The 20,728-nt window shown below is 38.8% G+C and overlaps 1 long non-coding RNA gene across 3 annotated transcripts; it reads right to left on the bottom strand.

Moving 5' to 3' along the window:
- Positions 1 to 1,324: 1,324 nt before the first annotated feature.
- LOC110894980 lies at positions 1,325 to 10,055 on the bottom strand. 3 transcript variants are annotated; one of them, XR_004874090.1, is made up of 4 exons: positions 9,746 to 10,055; positions 8,343 to 8,427; positions 3,828 to 7,641; positions 1,325 to 2,509 (listed from the first exon to the last, which is right to left on the bottom strand). It is a non-coding gene; the product is annotated as an uncharacterized LOC110894980 (long non-coding RNA). The 3 variants fall into 3 exon arrangements; XR_002566815.2 differs by having other exon boundaries at positions 1,325 to 1,721; positions 2,425 to 2,509; positions 3,828 to 8,427; positions 9,746 to 10,050; XR_004874089.1 differs by having other exon boundaries at positions 3,828 to 8,427; positions 9,746 to 10,050.
- Positions 10,056 to 20,728: the final 10,673 nt, after the last annotated feature.

Raw genomic sequence — 20,728 nt, 5'->3', positions numbered from 1 at the left:
GTGAACGAGTTGAGGAAAATAATCGTTGTATTGAGCATATTTGGGCTAAAGATATGCTTGCGGATCCGATGACTAAAGGTCTCCCACCTAAAGTTTTCGAAGAACATGTATCGAATATGGGACTTACTAAAGACCTTATTTAATGGCATATTGTACAAGCTTATGTTTTAATTAATGAAATTTCCTCAGTTTGATTTTGTATGTCTTTAACATATGTTCTGCCGGTGTAATGACATATAGACAAATATAAATACAAATCAGACGCTAAAGGGCTTATGCGTATTTTGATCATAACTATTAGGTTTTAAATTGAGGCTATAGTATGACTACTGGGGGTCCTGAGTCGAATGATGATTCAATGGCTGTATTTCTCTGCTATAGTTCTTGGTTTAAGGCTAAAATGAGTGTTAACTCCTGGCCAGGCTCATCTAATACTCATGATAAATGATTACTCGGATAAGTGGGAGAATGTGAGATTAAATATATTACTATTATAATATTTAATCGTGTTGCCATTATAATCATTTATATTATATGGATCAAAATATATTAATAACCTATTAATAATTAGTTGGTAATTGTTGATGGACCATATTACCCTTATTAACTAATTAGGTTTCCTCTTGGGTGTATATATAAGGAGATTATTAGAGAGATAAAGGGTTAGACAATTACAAAACCTAATACTCATAACATCAATTCGGCTCTCTCTCCCCTAATCGAAACCTCCCTAGTTTCGACTTCATCACCATCATTATCTTACACCCTAAGGAGGAACCAGATCATCTTGACAAGAATGTCAAACTCAATGGCTACATCTTTGACTGGATTCCCTGCTGGTCTATCTGCAGTAACATGTATGTTATTCATGTTTTCCATTATGTTTATACAGAACAGATCAACATATTCTGATTGTGAATACACGACTCTTGGTAGAATCCGTGCAATTCTCAATTTTAATTCACAGTTCGTACTCGATTATAACAACGAAGAACAAACTATTTCATCATGGCTTATGTTAATTTTTTATGATACGTCAAGCAAGTTTGCAAAGTTGGAGAAGTCTAAAGTGCAAGATTTTAGGCATTGGTGGTAGAAGATGCACTTTCTATTAACAACTTTGAAAGTTGTTTATATTCTCTCAACCTGTCACACCCCAACCGATGGTGGAATCATCGGGTGTTACGCCCAAATTACACATTCCAAAATGTAATATTATCATACTATTATTTAACAAAATTCGGGCATGACCCGTTCGTAATAAGAACAATTCCCTGTAAGGCTAACGTGTAATAACTTAAAATACGACGCAGCGGAAAACGAGAGCCCAAAAATTTCGTTCTTTAATAGACATATCAAACACATGAAGGTTCAAATGCGAAATGCCATATATTCATTAAAACGGATTTATAACGTTTTATAACATTAATACTTCAAAACCTATATGAGTTACACTATGTGACCATTCTCCTCGTACAATCCTTGCTCTCAACTCGAACTAAGTCCGCATCACTTCAATAAATGTAGAGAAAACCCAAGCGATACCTGTGGACACCACGTACAACCAAACCATTAGTCATTAACATACCATACAACATTAAACTATATAATAGAATTTCGTAGAGCATTCTATAAAGTAGTCGTGGAATTGTCCAAGCGCTTTCTTAAATACTCTTATCCAAATCCAGCTCCATTTCTTCATGAAGCCAACGATCCCGTACCTACATTACATTCCAACTCAACGCACATCATTAGTAACCATAAATACTCGAACACTTCGATAACGTTCATGCATATGTCTTAAGCATTGAACATTCATTCACACATACATTCACACCTACATACTTATTATCATACATACATACATATATATATATACACTTATATATATACACGCGTACCTTCATACATGCCAATGTTCCTTCCTACGCACAATCAATTAATCACGAATATATACACAAGCTTCGTTTACATGTAGGTTTATGCCGGAATGACACGTTCACAACCTTACATAGTATAGACAATCTATGATTCAACCCACGTGCCTTTTTGGATTCCCATACACATATACTTATAAAATTTCCTACACTAACACGAAACAATCCGTTCATTCACCAACCGACAACCGAATCGTATAAAACTTGTTCCTAAAGGTCCGGGAAATGTTCCCCTTACATAAATGACTAAAAATTCTTACCCAAGGTCATAACCATAACGAATTTCATTACATTACGCAACATATGCACATAAAATTCGACCCGTTTAAACCCACCAATTTACTTTCGGCTTAAATACAACCTTCTTCAATAATGAGGCATTATTGGCTTTGTACTTCTGATTATTACATGTTCTTTCATGATGTTTCGTAAACATAAGTATTAAAATCTATTAAACTTACTAAAAAGTGAATCGAAATTCACTTACCTCGAGTACTCCAATAAGTGTATTTGTCACCTTGCCTTATCTTGACCCGTTATCCTCCTATGCTTGACCTCTCCTTGACACGTTCCTATTATCTCATTCCATTACATCCATTCAATAGTTAGTATACATAATCATACGCATCACTAATCACACTTCTATTCACCTGTCAATCGCTTAACGAGTTCAACATGTATCATAATACTACAATGCTAATCAATCTAACAATTTATCATTCCATCATCACAACAGTCATACATGAGCTTCTAGCATGCATAATTATGTATTTACATCATGTTCGTTATTCTTTCAAAATTCCATACTTATAGGCAACTTTCTTCATATGTTAAACATTTCATACCATTTCTTAACACCTTGGTTTTTTTACACATCCATTCTACTATTTTCTATCAACAACCCGTTTCGACCCGTTGGTGCAATTATATGCATAAACTAGTTGGTAAGTGTTTTAGACACTTAAAACAATCAAATAACTTACTAATAATTTATTAAAATCAGTAGTTCATGATTCATACAAGTGTGCATAACAATACAACTATTTTTACTGAATATTTATACTAAAATTTGTGCAGCAACTTTCTGCGCAGCAGCTGTTCACGACACATTTTAACCCATTTATCTTCTGATTCAGTTCTTCATGTTCAAATATGAAATGATCTACACTCAGAGATCTTTCTAAGCATATAAAGATCGTAACAATCGGACATTCCTATGATTTTATATGATTTTTACAAAATCAGCACAGAAGCTGAAATGCTTCCAAACAGCTTGCTGTCAAAACGAATTTACTAACTTTTCATGCTGTTTTGACCCACTAAATCTCATAACCAGCCTCTTATGACCAAATATAAAATGTAATATGCGAAACAACCTTTTCAACGATATAAGGCTCGTTGTCTAACTCCTAATAACGAATGAGATACGGCCTTTACAAGATGACTATCTAAGGCTGTCAAAAGTGACGAATTTACTAACTATTTTACACAAACTTTGTAGGCATTTTATCAAACACTTGGCGGGTTTCGCATTTAAAGCATAATGTACAAATATTCTCATATTCATCTTCCTAATTCACCCATTGATTCACATAAGCAATCCCAACTCCACAATTTGCCACCCTAGCCATATGCATATTGTTCTAAATCACCTATTAATCATAATATCATCAACATTTATCTAAATTGCAAGTAGAACTTCACAACTTTTTAACCATCTTTTAACATACAAGTGGGTTTTGCCTAATCCATGCTCATATTCAAAATTTAACATCTCTTGATGTTTTAGCAACCATAGCAACCATTATTCATACCAATTTTTGCATTACATACCCGAATTATACTAGACCCACAAAATCAAACATCACAAAATTGCAAATTTCGACTTACTTGATGTTGGGTATGCTTAGAGGATCATTATTCTTAGTTCATGCATTCAACTAGGCTTCAATTCCCCTTTCAATTTGAAGGTCTGCTCATGAATTAGGGTTTCACCCCTTTCTTTCTCCTCTCTGTTCGATCGTTCCACGCCCAGATATGGGTAGTTGGGTTTTTTTTTTATTTTTATTTTATATATAATCTTTCTATTTATTCAAAAACCACCCCTCATGTTTGTAACCTATTCATTATATAACTAGATTTCTTATCCTTATTTATTTTAACCAAACTTTTAACCAGGTTTAATAACCTAGTTATTCTGTTTCTTTTTTTTTTTAAACGTGCTAACATATTAACAACTAGATAATTTGAATTTTGGGGCGTTACAATTCTACCCCACTTAAAGAAGGTTTCGTCCCGAAACCTCTTTCTTTTCTTCTACAACCCGTCTAGTCTTATTCTTCGTTCGTCCACTCATTCAAGTTACATTGGACGACTTACATAAATATGTTATGAGGAATTGGCTAATCACACATCCCATAGTCCATAATTTAAAACTAGCATCCTGACATATTATTTATACTTATCAAGATTTTAAATTTCTTTGCGAAAGCCAATCCCTAATCATCATTAATTTATTCATTTCCGCATACAATCTCGTTCATTCGTACACATTAAACATATCATACCTATTCATATGGAGGTACTTTTTCAATGATAGTGTAAAATTTTTATAAACTTACCCGATCTTTCTTTACAAACATTCTAGATGTATTACTTATTTCATTTGTTCGCATACATAACTTCCCACACATTCATCATTAAAACACGATAGTTGTCTTGAATTTCCTAGATTCGTAATCAACCTGGGGTGTTCTTAGTGTTTAATGAATGCTAAAACTGAATTAAGGACCTTAGCCTAATAAACAAACAATTTCAGCATAAGCAGATAAGGGCCGTCGCCGACGGCACATGGTGCGTCGCCGACGGGCTCGGGAAGGTCCCGTCGCTGAACATTGCCCGTAGACAGACAGTTAGCGCGTCGGGTGGAGGGGTGCCGTCGCCGACGGCATAAAGGCCGTCGCCGACGGGCTCTCTGGTGTGCAGACGCTGTTTGACCAAAATTTTTTGTTCCCGGGTCCTTTTTCCAACCTGAAATGGTCTCGGGCAGTCCCGAAACCTTCCATAACATCCCATAACGTCCCAACCCAGGTTATAATAGTAATTTATCCATAACCCATTTCCGTTTTCATCTAAAAGCATAGCTCGAAATCCTTAAATCACTTACTTGCGTGGCGCTTAGAAACGAACACACTTACACGAGAGCGTAGGTTTGAGGGATTCGAGCATCGTACATTCATATATTAAATAATTTGCTAACCTTACTACCTTGGTGCGGTACTTGAACATGCAGCAACGAGTCGGTCCTCTTCGTCACCATCCATACCATGTTTCGTATTGACCACATTCATCCGTGTGACGAGCTTTCGCTTATGAACATTCTTCCACTGACCTTGATAGGTTTATCACACTATGATATCTGCCATACTCATTATAAGATTGGGGATTATCACATTTCATTCAAGTTCATTTAAACATGATGTTTATTACTTCTCCTTGTTTACATATTACTACTTCCAAGATTCTTTTTAAAGCACTAGTGTGTTAAACCTATTCATAACGGGTCAATACATGACCATTTCTTAATATATATATATCATTCTTATTGTTTGACCCGTTCTTGACGGGTAAACACATAATCATTATTTCGTAATTCTTTAACTCATTTGGTGTACTACCCTACACATTTCCTTTCTTCTCTAGCACTCCCTTGGTTTGAAACCAAATTATTTCTCAGCTTCTGCAGTTTGACTTTTCAAGGTCAACTGCCACTTATTTCTTATTATATACATGCGTATCGAAGTACATGTTTGTACTCTTTTTCAATTCAAACATGCTTACGACCTCATAGCTTCACTGTTCCAGTGTTTTCTTGCAAATACTTACCCTTCTCGTTTTAAAGGTTAGTCATAATACTTATTTCGCTTACAATACCAACATTTTAGTTCCATTCGCTTATATACTTTCATTTCTTTTACGCACTCGAGTATCTAATTAAATGGGTAATGGCATATATTCTCATAATGAGATTCAAGCATACCACTTACGCCTCGGTAAAATCGAGTTAATTGTGTTCAACATAAATATTTCGTTCTATCCGTATAACGGGTTGAGCTTCATACATTTATTATTGCATTCACGACCAACCGTTCTAAACGGATGGTACCCTATCCTTACTCGACTTGTTCAACTTGAACCGGTCGATTTGCATAGCTTATCATAACCTTCTTTAGCATAACCAAATCCGCAAGGGATTTGCATCATTCGTATCTTTCATTCTTTGAATCCGTTTCGCAGATTCAAGCATTGCATTCACATCTTTCATCCTTGAATCCATCTTGCGGATTCAAGCATTGCATTCACATCTTTCATCCTTGAATCCGTCTTGCGGACTCAAGCATTGCATTCATATATTTCATCCTTGAATCCGTCTTGCGGACTCAAGCATTGCATTCATATCTTTCATCCTTGAATCCGCCTCGCGGATTCAAACATTGCATTCATACATTGTCAATCCATACTTTCTTATGGACTCAATATTTCATTCTTATCACTTATACCTTTCACCCTTACATAGTACTCTCAACCTCCCGAGAGTCTTACTACCCATTTCACCCACACACCCAACCGCTACCAAATCCTATCGGACATACCTGTAACAATCATTACGGTCTCACGAACGTCTTATGTTTCTTGTGTACTGGCCAGGTACACAATCCACATACTAGTTTCGTGTCTTCGTGTAATCGTCACCTTATGTCCGAAGAATTAGGTTTCGGCACGTGTAACATTTTCATAACTTCGTTTCCATTATATTATTATATTTCATTAAAATTTTCCTTCACTCGATAACTTTTAGCATTACATGCACCCTTATGCAAAATTTACGTACCTGGGCAATGGTCTTATTACATGCCTTGGTGTCGGTCCGAGACCACAGTCGTGGATCATCCTCATCCAAACAACTATGCTTATCTTACACACAACATAATGTTAGTTTCTTCATAAACATACTTAAATTCAAAGTTACATTTGTTTCTACCTTTAGATCTTGATCGAGTCTTGGATTGTACAGGTTCCTCGTCACAAGAGCACACAGGTTTGCGTTCAAGTATTTGCCTCCTCGTACTTGATTTCCCTCAAACCAGGGCTCTGATAACAACTTGTTACGCCCAAATTACACATTCCAAAATGTAATATTATCATACTATTATTTAACAAAATTCGGGCATGACCCGTTCGTAATAAGAACAATTCCCTGTAAGGCTAACGTGTAATAACTTAAAATACGACGCAGCGGAAAACGAGAGCCCAAAAATTTCGTTCTTTAATAGACATATCAAACACATGAAGGTTCAAATGCGAAATGCCATATATTCATTAAAACGGATTTATAACGTTTTATAACATTAATACTTCAAAACCTATATGAGTTACACTATGTGACCATTCTCCCCGTACAATCCTTGCTCTCAACTCGAACTAAGTCCGCATCACTTCAATAAATGTAGAGAAAACCCAAGCGATACCTGTGGACACCACGTACAACCAAACCATTAGTCATTAACATACCATACAACATTAAACTATATAATAGAATTTCGTAGAGCATTCTATAAAGTAGTCGTGGAATTGTCCAAGCGCTTTCTTAAATACTCTTATCCAAATCCAGCTCCATTTCTTCATGAAGCCAACGATCCCGTACCTACATTACATTCCAACTCAACGCACATCATTAGTAACCATAAATACTCGAACACTTCGATAACGTTCATGCATATGTCTTAAGCATTGAACATTCATTCACACATACATTCACACCTACATACTTATTATCATACATACATACATATATATATACACTTATATATATACACGCGTACCTTCATACATGCCAATGTTCCTTCCTACGCACAATCAATTAATCACGAATATATACACAAGCTTCGTTTACATGTAGGTTTATGCCGGAATGACACGTTCACAACCTTACATAGTATATACAATCTATGATTCAACCCACGTGCCTTTTTGGATTCCCATACACATATACTTATAAAATTTCCTACACTAACACGAAACAATCCGTTCATTCACCAACCGACAACCGAATCGTATAAAACTTGTTCCTAAAGGTCCGGGAAATGTTCCCCTTACATAAATGACTAAAAATTCTTACCCAAGGTCATAACCATAACGAATTTCATTACATTACGCAACATATGCACATAAAATTCGACCCGTTTAAACCCACCAATTTACTTTCGGCTTAAATACAACCTTCTTCAATAATGAGGCATTATTGGCTTTGTACTTCTGATTATTACATGTTCTTTCATGATGTTTCGTAAACATAAGTATTAAAATCTATTAAACTTACTAAAAAGTGAATCGAAATTCACTTACCTCGAGTACTCCAATAAGTGTATTTGTCACCTTGCCTTATCTTGACCCGTTATCCTCCTATGCTTGACCTCTCCTTGACACGTTCCTATTATCTCATTCCATTACATCCATTCAATAGTTAGTATACATAATCATACGCATCACTAATCACACTTCTATTCACCTGTCAATCGCTTAACGAGTTCAACATGTATCATAATACTACAATGCTAATCAATCTAACAATTTATCATTCCATCATCACAACAGTCATACATGAGCTTCTAGCATGCATAATTATGTATTTACATCATGTTCGTTATTCTTTCAAAATTCCATACTTATAGGCAACTTTCTTCATATGTTAAACATTTCATACCATTTCTTAACACCTTGGTTTTTTTACACATCCATTCTACTATTTTCTATCAACAACCCGTTTCGACCCGTTGGTGCAATTATATGCATAAACTAGTTGGTAAGTGTTTTAGACACTTAAAACAATCAAATAACTTACTAATAATTTATTAAAATCAGTAGTTCATGATTCATACAAGTGTGCATAACAATACAACTATTTTTACTGAATATTTATACTAAAATTTGTGCAGCAACTTTCTGCGCAGCAGCTGTTCACGACACATTTTAACCCATTTATCTTCTGATTCAGTTCTTCATGTTCAAATATGAAATGATCTACACTCAGAGATCTTTCTAAGCATATAAAGATCGTAACAATCGGACATTCCTATGATTTTATATGATTTTTACAAAATCAGCACAGAAGCTGAAATGCTTCCAAACAGCTTGCTGTCAAAACGAATTTACTAACTTTTCATGCTGTTTTGACCCACTAAATCTCATAACCAGCCTCTTATGACCAAATATAAAATGTAATATGCGAAACAACCTTTTCAACGATATAAGGCTCGTTGTCTAACTCCTAATAACGAATGAGATACGGCCTTTACAAGATGACTATCTAAGGCTGTCAAAAGTGACGAATTTACTAACTATTTTACACAAACTTTGTAGGCATTTTATCAAACACTTGGCGGGTTTCGCATTTAAAGCATAATGTACAAATATTCTCATATTCATCTTCCTAATTCACCCATTGATTCACATAAGCAATCCCAACTCCACAATTTGCCACCCTAGCCATATGCATATTGTTCTAAATCACCTATTAATCATAATATCATCAACATTTATCTAAATTGCAAGTAGAACTTCACAACTTTTTAACCATCTTTTAACATACAAGTGGGTTTTGCCTAATCCATGCTCATATTCAAAATTTAACATCTCTTGATGTTTTAGCAACCATAGCAACCATTATTCATACCAATTTTTGCATTACATACCCGAATTATACTAGACCCACAAAATCAAACATCACAAAATTGCAAATTTCGACTTACTTGATGTTGGGTATGCTTAGAGGATCATCATTCTTAGTTCATGCATTCAACTAGGCTTCAATTCCCCTTTCAATTTGAAGGTCTGCTCATGAATTAGGGTTTCACCCCTTTCTTTCTCCTCTCTGTTCGATCGTTCCACGCCCAGATATGGGTAGTTGGGGTTTTTTTTTTATTTTTATTTTATATATAATCTTTCTATTTATTCAAAAACCACCCCTCATGTTTGTAACCTATTCATTATATAACTAGATTTCTTATCCTTATTTATTTTAACCAAACTTTTAACTAGGTTTAATAACCTAGTTATTCTGTTTCTTTTTTTTTTAAACGTGCTAACATATTAACAACTAGATAATTTGAATTTTGGGGCGTTACATCGGGGCGCGGCACTAGGCGAATCAGATTGCTCAAGAGAATCCATAACAACTATATTGCGACAGTATTTAATGCGTTCATTATCCCATACTAATAAACCATACAATCACATAAGGTATCACAGATTTCTTGTCCTCTTGAACAATACAAATCCGACAACGTAGATTTTTAGGTGAGTTTCTAGACTTCCTAGCTTGATTTGATGTAGACTACGACTAAACCTGTAACATACGTTAAAACAACGTCAATACAAAAGTATTGGCGAGTATACAAGTTTTGATAGAGTAGCGTAAAATAGTTAAAAGTGCTGCGAATTACCAAATACATAAACGAGATACCTCAACATACATGCATACAAGACTGAAACTACCAGCTAAGTCACTCGAGCTGCGATTGCGATTGCTATTCATCCTAACTAGACCGCGCCGGGTGCTATAGTACTATACTAGTTAAGGCAGGACCTCGCGAGTATAAGTCCTAACACATATGTAACTAGCATCACGTGTAAATATGCAAAACAGTTATTTGCAAGTGATAAACAGTTTGATTGAATAATTCGCTTTGATAAGTTCGATTTAAGAAGAACGTATGTTACACCCAAAATGCGATAGAAAGGGTTCGAGTATACTCACAGTCGGTGCTCAGCAAGCAAACACAACTTGGTTGGATTGAAGGGAGCGCGTCTGTGGTTTGCCTGATCACAGATTGATAGCGTAAGCGATGAACGATGCAAAGTGCAAGTGGGTCGGTCGGCGGTTCGATCGGATGGTAGTCCGATCGGACAGCTGGTCGTACGAGTGACAGTCCGTTCAGACGGTCGTACGAGTGACAGTCCGTTCGGACGGTTGTACGAGTGACAGTCCGTTCGGACGGTCGTTCTGTCGGATGACCATTCGAGTGGATTGTTACTTCCCTTGGGAAGGATGTGTTTGTGTATGATGGCTTGACTTTTGAAGTTTTCGTTGTAGTATTTTGAAAACGGTTCGATCGGATGGTAGTCCGATCGGACAACATCTCGTTCAACATTCAAACTTCAAATGCTGGCAAAAATGGCTAAGTGTGGGACCCAAGGTGCAAGTCGTTCGGATGGGCCAGTCGTTCGGATTGGCTGTCCGGTCGGACAGTAGTCCGATCGGACGGCATCCCGTCCTGGTCGTCCTGTTTGTTTTACACTTGGTTGTCTTGATCGTTTGTCGTTTTATTGAGATGTTTTGATAACGTATTAAGCAACAGAAACTTTGTCAATACTTGGTACCCCTGATCGGACAGGAATAACCCAAATTCGGTCAGTTAATGGTTCGAGACGGTGTTCCATGTTTAACCTGAAATCGGTAGTCTCGTTGATAGAATACAGATCTTGAACCAACACATCCATAAGAAGGAGTAGAAGATCAGAACAAGCTCCGATTCTATCGGTTTGAGTGCATTGAGTGTAAAAGAGTTGAAAGAACGTTAGAAAACCATCTTTCAATCCTTTTAACCATGAGATTGTGTAGATCTATGCGAAAACATTGTTGAATCTTGTTGAAATCCTTGAGATCTGAGTGGTTCTTGGTGGAATGAGGCCAACACTTGAAGTTCATAAGAACTCCATGATGACATCACCCTAGAACACCTCAAATCCATTGATTTCACGGTTAAAGGTTTAAGATTTAGAAGAGAAAATGATGAAGAAGTGCGTGTAGATCATAGAAGTACAAGATTTGAGGTAGAAACTTACTAGAATCGTGAGAAATCGAGGGAAAATATCCCTGAAGCGTGCTGGTCGAGTAGGAGATGTCACATCACTGTTTAAGTGATGTGACATGTGTTATTTATAGGTGAAGAGGTGCAAGGTGAGGGAGTGCCATGGATCGGATGGCTGTCTGATCGGGTGGCTGTCTGATCGGGTGGCAATCCGATCGGGTGGCCATCCGATCGACCAGTCATGCGATCGGTGGTCTCCGATGAATTGCGTTTCGATGTTTCGTTTCGATTGTTAAGCGTTACGATAGTTTGGTTACACATTCTCATTCACATTGTCATATATTTATTATAATTAGCCACGTTGGGTCGTATATACATATCCATATTTCAAAGTTGCGATACAATAATCGGGTTTCGTTTCGAATATGCGTTACTTTGCGACGCTTCACGGCTATCTTCGTGGTTGTCACTCGACATCTTCGTGGTTGTCAGCAAGTACAATGTGATGTGATAGCGATAAAATATGCGATAATATGCGAAAATATTACGATATAGCGGTGTATGCGACATAGTTACATTATGATCCGAATCTCTGGTGCTAGGCGTAACGAGTATAGCGAGTGGTAACAATGCACGAACGTGCGGGTTGTTACAGTCTCCCCTACTTTAGGAAATTTCATCCCGAAATTAATCCACTAGAAGGGTTGTGAGGATCGATGCGAGTGGGAGTAACGATTAGGAGCGTCAAAATAAGCGAGCGATCGATTGAAATTCGACGAGCAAGGATGTTGCAATGACCGGTGATAGTAGCGAGTAGGGTGAATTGTATCACAAAAGACGGTAATACACACACAAAAGCGATTACAAAGCCTTTTAGTTTTTGAAAAGTTGATTAATTCGAAAAGGGTTGAAGAAACTTGTTTATGGAAATCTTCCCACGGTGTGGTGTTGATCTGTTTCAATGTTCACACCAACGTTATGAGTGGGATTTTATCTGGTTACTAAAAGATTTTTTTGGGTGTTTAAAACTCGTCTTACGAAATTTCCTCGTCACGCGGCAGTAACTTAAGTCGATTGTCACACCATCGTTACAAGAAATTCTCATTTTGTATAAAGGTTATCACATTTTTAAAAGTTTTGTAAGAAAATATCAGTTTACAATTTGTGTAAACAAAGCCTTTTTTAGTAGTACCAAAAATTTAAATTTAAGGTCGGCCCCGCATGGCACTTTTTTCACGAAAGTTCGACAATATGGTTAAAACACTTATATATAGGAAGTACCAGCGGCGTATCCACCATGCTTTAACCATATGGTTTCCGTCTCGTGAGGCAGTGTCATACGTGTCGACATAGTACAAACAGATTTGCGATGACTCGGTCCAAACGAGAAAAGGGTTGGATCAAGTCTTGAAAGGCGAACTGAGTGATGAAGTCATTTTCGAACTCAGTTTGGCGATACAAGCGAGTGCGATAAGCGATGAGCGGTATGCGATGATCGATAACACAAACACAACATAGACATAGTAAGAGAAGACGGCGGCGATGAGCGAAAAGCGATAAGCGATAAGCGACGAGCGATAGGCGATGGTCGATGCATTGCAAGTGATGGAAATATGCGATTAATGTGATTCGATTGGATTGATCAACACCACAAAACTTAACTAGCATTAGACCCCACATGGCCTTTTTCCATGAAAGTCTGCTGATATGGCTAAAACACTTATATATAGGAAGTACCAGCGGTGTATCCACCATGCTTTAACCATATGAGTTTCGTTCCGTGAAGCGAGGTCATGTGTGCTAACACAACATAGATAATGGTCAGCGATAGCGATGACGATAAGCGTTAAGCGATACTCGATGAGCGATTGAGCAATGCCCAAGCGATAAAGCGATACTCACGATAAGCGATAATGCGATCAACAAGCGATAAAGCGATACACACGATAGGCGATAACGCGATACACATAATAAGCGATTGACTTTGCGAGATAGATTCCAGCGATAATGCGTTTACGAGCGTGTTGACTTACGAAAAGTCTTGCGATTACACGCTTTGAGTTGCAATTGAGATTGTTACGCCTTGCGATGTAGTATAGTGTGTCGAAAATAACCAGAATAGCATAATAGGTCTACGTTCCAACTCCACATGGCACTTTCTTCACAAAACTTCGGTTGGCAAAGCAAAACACCGTCATGTTTCAACCATGCGCCTCTGTTCCGTGAATAGGTGTCACACTTCATCAGACATGGTCAAGACGCTTATATATAGGAAGTACCAGCGGCGTATCCACCACGCTTAACCATGCCCTAAACGTTGAGGCATCATTGAAACTCGCTACGATCTTCGTGCACTAACCAGAATAATCCCGTGTGCACCCGTGATTAATCTGATTCTTGCACGTTTATCGTACCTTATCTCAAGAACGCATAGTAGGGGTAAAATACATTATATAGTACATAGTGCCAGTATATAGATTGTGCGCGAGTAAGGAGAGAAATAGAATCCACATGCGTCGAGAGATAGAATAAGTCCACACATAAAAGAAATTGACGGTGAAAAGTCGTATTATTACAACAACATTAGAAGCAAAATAACGTTGCTGTGGAGTACTCTTGCGGAGACTGCGGTTGTTGCTGAAATTCCTCAAGGTTGCGGTCCCATGCGACAGTGCTGCGTAAAATGACCATACCAGTTGCAATTTGCGCAATAGCGACAGTTAGCTTCTGGCGGGTGATGATACGTACACGTGAAACACAGGGGATGAGTTCCATTGTAGGCATGTTTCAAGTGAACTGGAGCTACTCGGAGAGGTTCTGGTTGCGATAGTCCAGTTATTAAAGAGTCTGGGCTCATGGTCTTTCGTTTACGGCTCGGCTGAGCTTCCTGAGATGATGCAGTGTCGTCGGCGGATTCGTCTGATGATTCGCTGGAGATATCATCGAAGTAATCTTCAGAAGAATCGTCGGTAGAATTGTTGGAAGAATCGTCGGATGAATCGATGACGATTGCTTGATGCGCTTGTTTGATATGATTCTTGGAGAAGAATCCGTCCAAGACTCGTTTGTCGTTGATCTCAGCGGCCAAGCGGTAGGTTTCGTCGATAGTAGCAGGTCTTGCAGTTCGACAAAATCGCCCACACATTTAGGCAAGCCGCGAATGTACTTCGTTATGGCTTTTTCTGAAGTGTTGACTTGACTTGGGCAGATTAAGCTAAGCTGTTTGAACCTTGTGGTGTAGCCAGCATTGTTACCTTCGACTTGCTTGATTTTCCAAAATTCGTCTTCTAGCTTCTGGACTTCGTGGGGAGGGCAGTACTCTTTCTTCATGAGCTCTTTCAACTCATCCCAAGAGAGAGCGTAAGCTGCGGAGATCCCACGTTTGTTTACGTTCGGCTGTCCACCAGTCGAGTGCTTGCGATTGGAATACTCCGGTAGCGCAAGTGGTACGAAAACCATCGAGACACCCACTCTGACGAAGGGTAACGTCGATAGAATCGAACCACTGGAGTAGTTGGGATACATCTCCATCACCCGTGAACTCCATCGGGTCACAGGCTTTGAAGTGTTTGTAGAGGAAAGCAGATTGCAGCGTTTCCATCTTAGAGTCTTCCGAGGCTCGAGAGTTGCTGAGAGAGTGCACTTGAGCGACAATTTGAGGAATGACCTTGGCCACTTTTCTGGCCACAAGCGAGGCAATCCTCTTTTCGGCGCTTCGTTTGGCTCTTCTCCTGGCAGTTCGTCTCGAGGTAGAGTCGTTGGAAGGCATCTAGACAGAGAGATTTGGAGTGAGATTCGATCATAATGATTTTGAGTTTGCGATGCGATTGAGCGCGATTAAAACTTGTAGCGAGTATTATATATTAGATTCCACATAGGAGCCACATAGGAGGCACATAGGAGACACGAGATTCCTAAGTCTTCCACGTAATTGATTTGCTTATATATAATTAGTTGTAGCTTATTCTTGTGCACATACATGTCGGTATAGAATGCGCGAGGACACGTTGAAGATGGAGAGAGAGCGAAAGCGAGAGCGAATAATTAAGCATTAGTTTTGTTGCGATTATTCGGTTTTCGTTTTAGATTGCGATGGCTGTGCGAGTTGTGCGTTTTGTAAAACAAGGAGCGAAAATTGATAAATCGAGAAATCGATAAGGCGTAAAAGAAACACATAAAGCGTAATTAAGTTTGTTAAAGCGTAAAACCGGCGAGTCATAGGCTTAGTAAAATAATCGGAGTGCCTCGGGTGTTTAGGCGTCGACTACCCAAGGTAACTCAACTATACCCGACAAATTCGTGCACGCGCGCTGCCCTAGAAGACTATGCTTCCACTGGGATGCAGCTCATGGCATTCGTCTTCCTAGTCATCGCGTGGCTCGAGCTATCGTTATAGTCGAGTCCTTGGTGAGAGCTTTTGAAAACCATTTTATAGAGAGTGGAACGGTTTATTAAGATACGGGGTTCACCCCTGACTTAATAACTTCGCTCCTAACTGTGGTTATGCTCTTCGAATAAATTCGAGAGTTCCACTGGATTTTGAAATGGAGACTTTCGTTGAGATATGGATGTCACTCCTAGCTCAACGAAAAGTTCTCGTGCTAGAAGAATGCGCTGGGTGAGCGATCTCATCGAGAGTTTTTGGTTTTCACACCTGGTCTCGACTGGATCACTCGGTTTCGTTATGCGAGTAGTTTTGAAAACGTGTGCATTGTGTCAGCCTTAGGCAAGGCTAAGTAGTATTTCAGCCTTAGGAAAGGCTTCTTCGTGTGAAGCTGTAATACGCGGTGTTCACACAAAGTTGTAGTTTTTAGCAATGTCGATCGAGAGTATCAAGTAGGCCCGTGCAATTCCTACTAAGTTCGCACGAGTCGGCCCGTTGGTACTTAGACTATAGACTAGGTCGTTTCTAAGACATCGACCCGGACTAGGTCGAGTCTGGCCTAATTCCCTATAGTTATGGCTCTGATACCAATCTGTCACACCCCAACCGATGGCAGAATCATCGGGGCGCGACACTAGGCGAATCAGATTGCTCAAGAGAATCTATAACAACTATATTACGACAGTATTTAATGCGTTCATTATCCCATACTAATAAACCATACAATCACATAAGGTATCACAGATTTCTTGTCCTCTCGAACAATACAAATCCGACAACGTAGATTTTCAGGTGAGTTTCTAGACTTCCTAGCTTGATTTGATGTAGACTACGACTAAACCTGCAACATACGTTAAAACAACGCCAATAAAAAAGTATTGGCGAGTATACAAGTTTTGATAGAGTAGCGTAAAATAGTTAAAAGTGCTGCGAATTACCAAATACATAAACGAGATACCTCAACATACATGCATACAAGACTGATACTACCAGCTAAGTCACTCGAGCTGCGATTGCGATTGCTATTCATCCTAACTAGACCCCGTCAGGTGCTATAGTACTATACTATTTAAGGCGGGACCTCGCGCGTATAAGTCCTAACACATATGTAACTAGCATCACGTGTAAATATGCATAACAGTTATTCGCAAGTGATAAACAGCTTGATTGAATAATTCGTTTTGATAAGTTCGATTTAAGAAGAACATATGTTACACCCAAAATGCGATAAAAGGGGTTCGAGTATACTCACAGTCGGTGCTCAGCAAGCAAACACAACTTGGTTGGATTGAAGGGAGCGCGTCTATGGTTTGCCTGATTACAGATTGATAGCGTAAGCGATGAATGATGCAAAGTGCAAGTGTGTCGGTCGACGGTTAGATCAGATGGTAGTCCGATCGGACAGCTGGTCGTACGAGTGACAGTCCATTCGGAAGGTCGTACGAGTGACAGTCCATTCGGACGGTCGTCCGGTCGGATGACCGTTCGAGTGGATTGTTACTTCCCTTGGGAAGGATATGTTTGTGTATGATGGCTTGACTTTTGAAGTTTTCGTTGTAGTATTTTGAAAACATTGAAGTATCCCTACCTTTCAGGTCGGTCGATCGAACTGTCGTTCGATCGGACAGCAACCCGATAGGTTGGGCACTTCAGTGAGAACAAGTTCGCAGTAGGTTGTCACACGATCGGACGGTTGTTCGATCGGGTGGTATCCTTTGTGCATTGAACATGTTGAGAATTTGTTTAAGTGTGGAAGTTTAAATGTCTCATGATTCGAATGGCAATCCGATCGGATGGTAGTCCGATCGGACAACAACTCGTTCAACATTCAAACTTCAAATGCTGGCAAAAATGGCTAAGTGTGGGACCCAAGGTGCAAGTCGTTCGGATGGGCCAGTTAATCGGATTGGCTGTCCGGTTGGACAGCAGTCCGATCGGACGGCACCCCGTCCTGGTCGTCCTGTTCGTCTTACACTTGGTTGTTTTGATCGTTTGTTGTTTATCGAGATGTTTTGATAACGTATTAAGCAACTGAAACTTTGTCAATACTTTGTACCCCTGATCGGACAAGAATCACCCAAATCCGGTCAGTTAACGGTTCGAGACGGTGTTCCATGTTTAACCCGAAATCAGTAGTCTCGTTGATAGAATACAGATCTTGAACCAACACATCCATAAGAAGGAGTAGAAGATCAGAACAAGCTCCGATTCTATCGGTTTGAGTGCATTGAGTGTAAAAGAGTTGAAAGAAAGTTAGAAAACCATCTTTCAATCCTTTTAACCATGAGATTGTGTAGATCTATGCGAAAACATTGTTGAATCTTGTGGAAATCCTTCAGATCTGAGTGGTTCTTGGTGGAATGAGGCCAACACTTGAAGTTCATAAGAACTCCACGATGACATCACCTTAGAACACCTCAAATCCATTGATTTCATGGTTAAAGGTTAAGATTTAGAAGAGAAAATGATGAAGAAGTGCGTATAGATCATAGAAGTACAAGATTTGAGGTAGAAATTTACAAGAATCGCGAGAAATCGAGGGAAAATAGCCCAGAAGCGTGCTGGTCAAGTGGGAGCTGTCACATCACTGTGAAAGGTGAGGGGGTGCCATGGATCGGATGGCTGTCCGATCGGGTGGCTGTCCGATCGGGTGGCAATCCGATCGGGTGGCCATCCAATCGACCAGTCATGCGATCGGTGGTCTCCGGTGAATTGTGTTTCGATGTTTCGTTTCGATTGTTAAGCGTTACGATAGTTTGGTTACACATTCTCATTCACATTTTCATATATTTATTATAATTAGCCACGTTGGGTCGTATATACATATCCATATTTCAAAGTTGCGATACAATAACCGGGTTTCGTTTCGAATATGCGTTACTTTGCGACGCTTCACGGTCATCGAGGAGGGTAGAATAGGTCCTCTCTCAATGTCATCGTGAACGTTAATGTGTGTGATGCGATGTGCGTGTTGAGTAATGAGTTGCACTGCGACACATCACGGCTATCAAGGAGGGTAGAATTGGTCCTCACTCGACATCTTCGTGGTTGTCAGCAAGTACAATGTGATGTGATAGCGATAATATGCGAAAATATTGCGATATAGCGGTGTATGCGACATAGTTACATTATGATCCGAATCTCTGGTGCTAGGCGTAACGAGTATAGCGAGTGGTAACAACGCACGAACGTGAGGGTTGTTACACAACCCCATTTTCAGAAGAAGTGGAAAACAAGACTATTGATCAAAAAGGAGGAAACTCAAGTGGGATAACGATGATTACGTTTGAAACGGTCACATACTGAATGGAATATCGCACTCTATGATGTATACCAAAACGTTGAATCCGCAAAGCAACTTTGGGACTCACCTGAATCAACATATATGGCGGAGGACAAATCAAGTAAGAAAATTGGAACACCCCAACCGATGACGAAAACGTCGAGGCATCAGGCAAATAGATTTTTCATAGCATATGGTCACTAGTTAAAAGTTGAACTGTATATTAATCTCAATTTAAGTATCCAACCAACAACCTGTTCACAAATACAAATAGAAAATATTTCGTATTAAATTAAAACTAGGTCCAAGAGCATCCTAAGCGTGGCAAATCTTGAAAATATAACTTCAAATTTTATAACCAGAAACATGTGTAAAATCAAGTGGCAAAAACGAATAGTTAGTGAGCAACATAGGTGTAATATAGATACTAGTTAACATAGTTTAACAATATCAAAAGCTAACTTGTGAAAACAAGCATGGAAAACACATGGGGCATCCGTGTCATCTAATAGGGTGCACCTCGCACAACAAACATGGAAAAACAAAGTGCACCAACCACTCAACAAATAATAGTTCGTCATCACTAGTTCAATATGGGGATTGGTAGTATGATGTTTCAATCATTAGTGTCATCTAATAGGGTGGGTTCATCAACCTGTAACGCTATAATCTACTATAGTTTGAAACATTGAAAATTGGCAAACAAACATGTCTAAGACAAATAGCATAATGAATAACACACAAGACATAGTTGTGAATTGTAATAATTCAAAAGTAGTAGATCTAACTAATTGAAAGTGTATATGGACACATGATTCACCCCAAAAGCTAAAAATAGAAAAAAGACTATGTAAACTCACCTTAGGCAGCAAAGCGATCCTACGGAATCGTTGTTGTTGATGTTGGGAGAATTCCAAGTAATTATCCTATATAGTTTCAAAATAATGCTAGTTTATTGGATGAGACTTAAACTAAAGACTAGTGTATTCTAAGATAATTGGTAACTAGGGATTCTAGACTTAATTTGAGAATACTAGGGTTCCGATTTTAAAGGATTGGTACTTAATTTTATTTTGGAGTCCCGAGCCCCCCATAAGAAACGTCTTCTAATACCTTCAAGGGTGTTCAACACAGAAACTGGAGCCATAAAAATCTTAAAGAAATACGTAGGAAGGCTTCCCAAAACAAATTTTAAAAGGGTGAGTCTTCCGGCAAAGGATAATGTCTTCACTTTCCAACTCGAAAGTCTGGATTG

This window comes from Helianthus annuus, chromosome 12 (genome assembly GCF_002127325.2).
Source record: "Helianthus annuus cultivar XRQ/B chromosome 12, HanXRQr2.0-SUNRISE, whole genome shotgun sequence".
In the NCBI taxonomy this organism is placed as follows: domain Eukaryota; kingdom Viridiplantae; phylum Streptophyta; class Magnoliopsida; order Asterales; family Asteraceae; genus Helianthus; species Helianthus annuus.
This window is presented reverse-complemented; position numbering and strand designations above follow the sequence as displayed.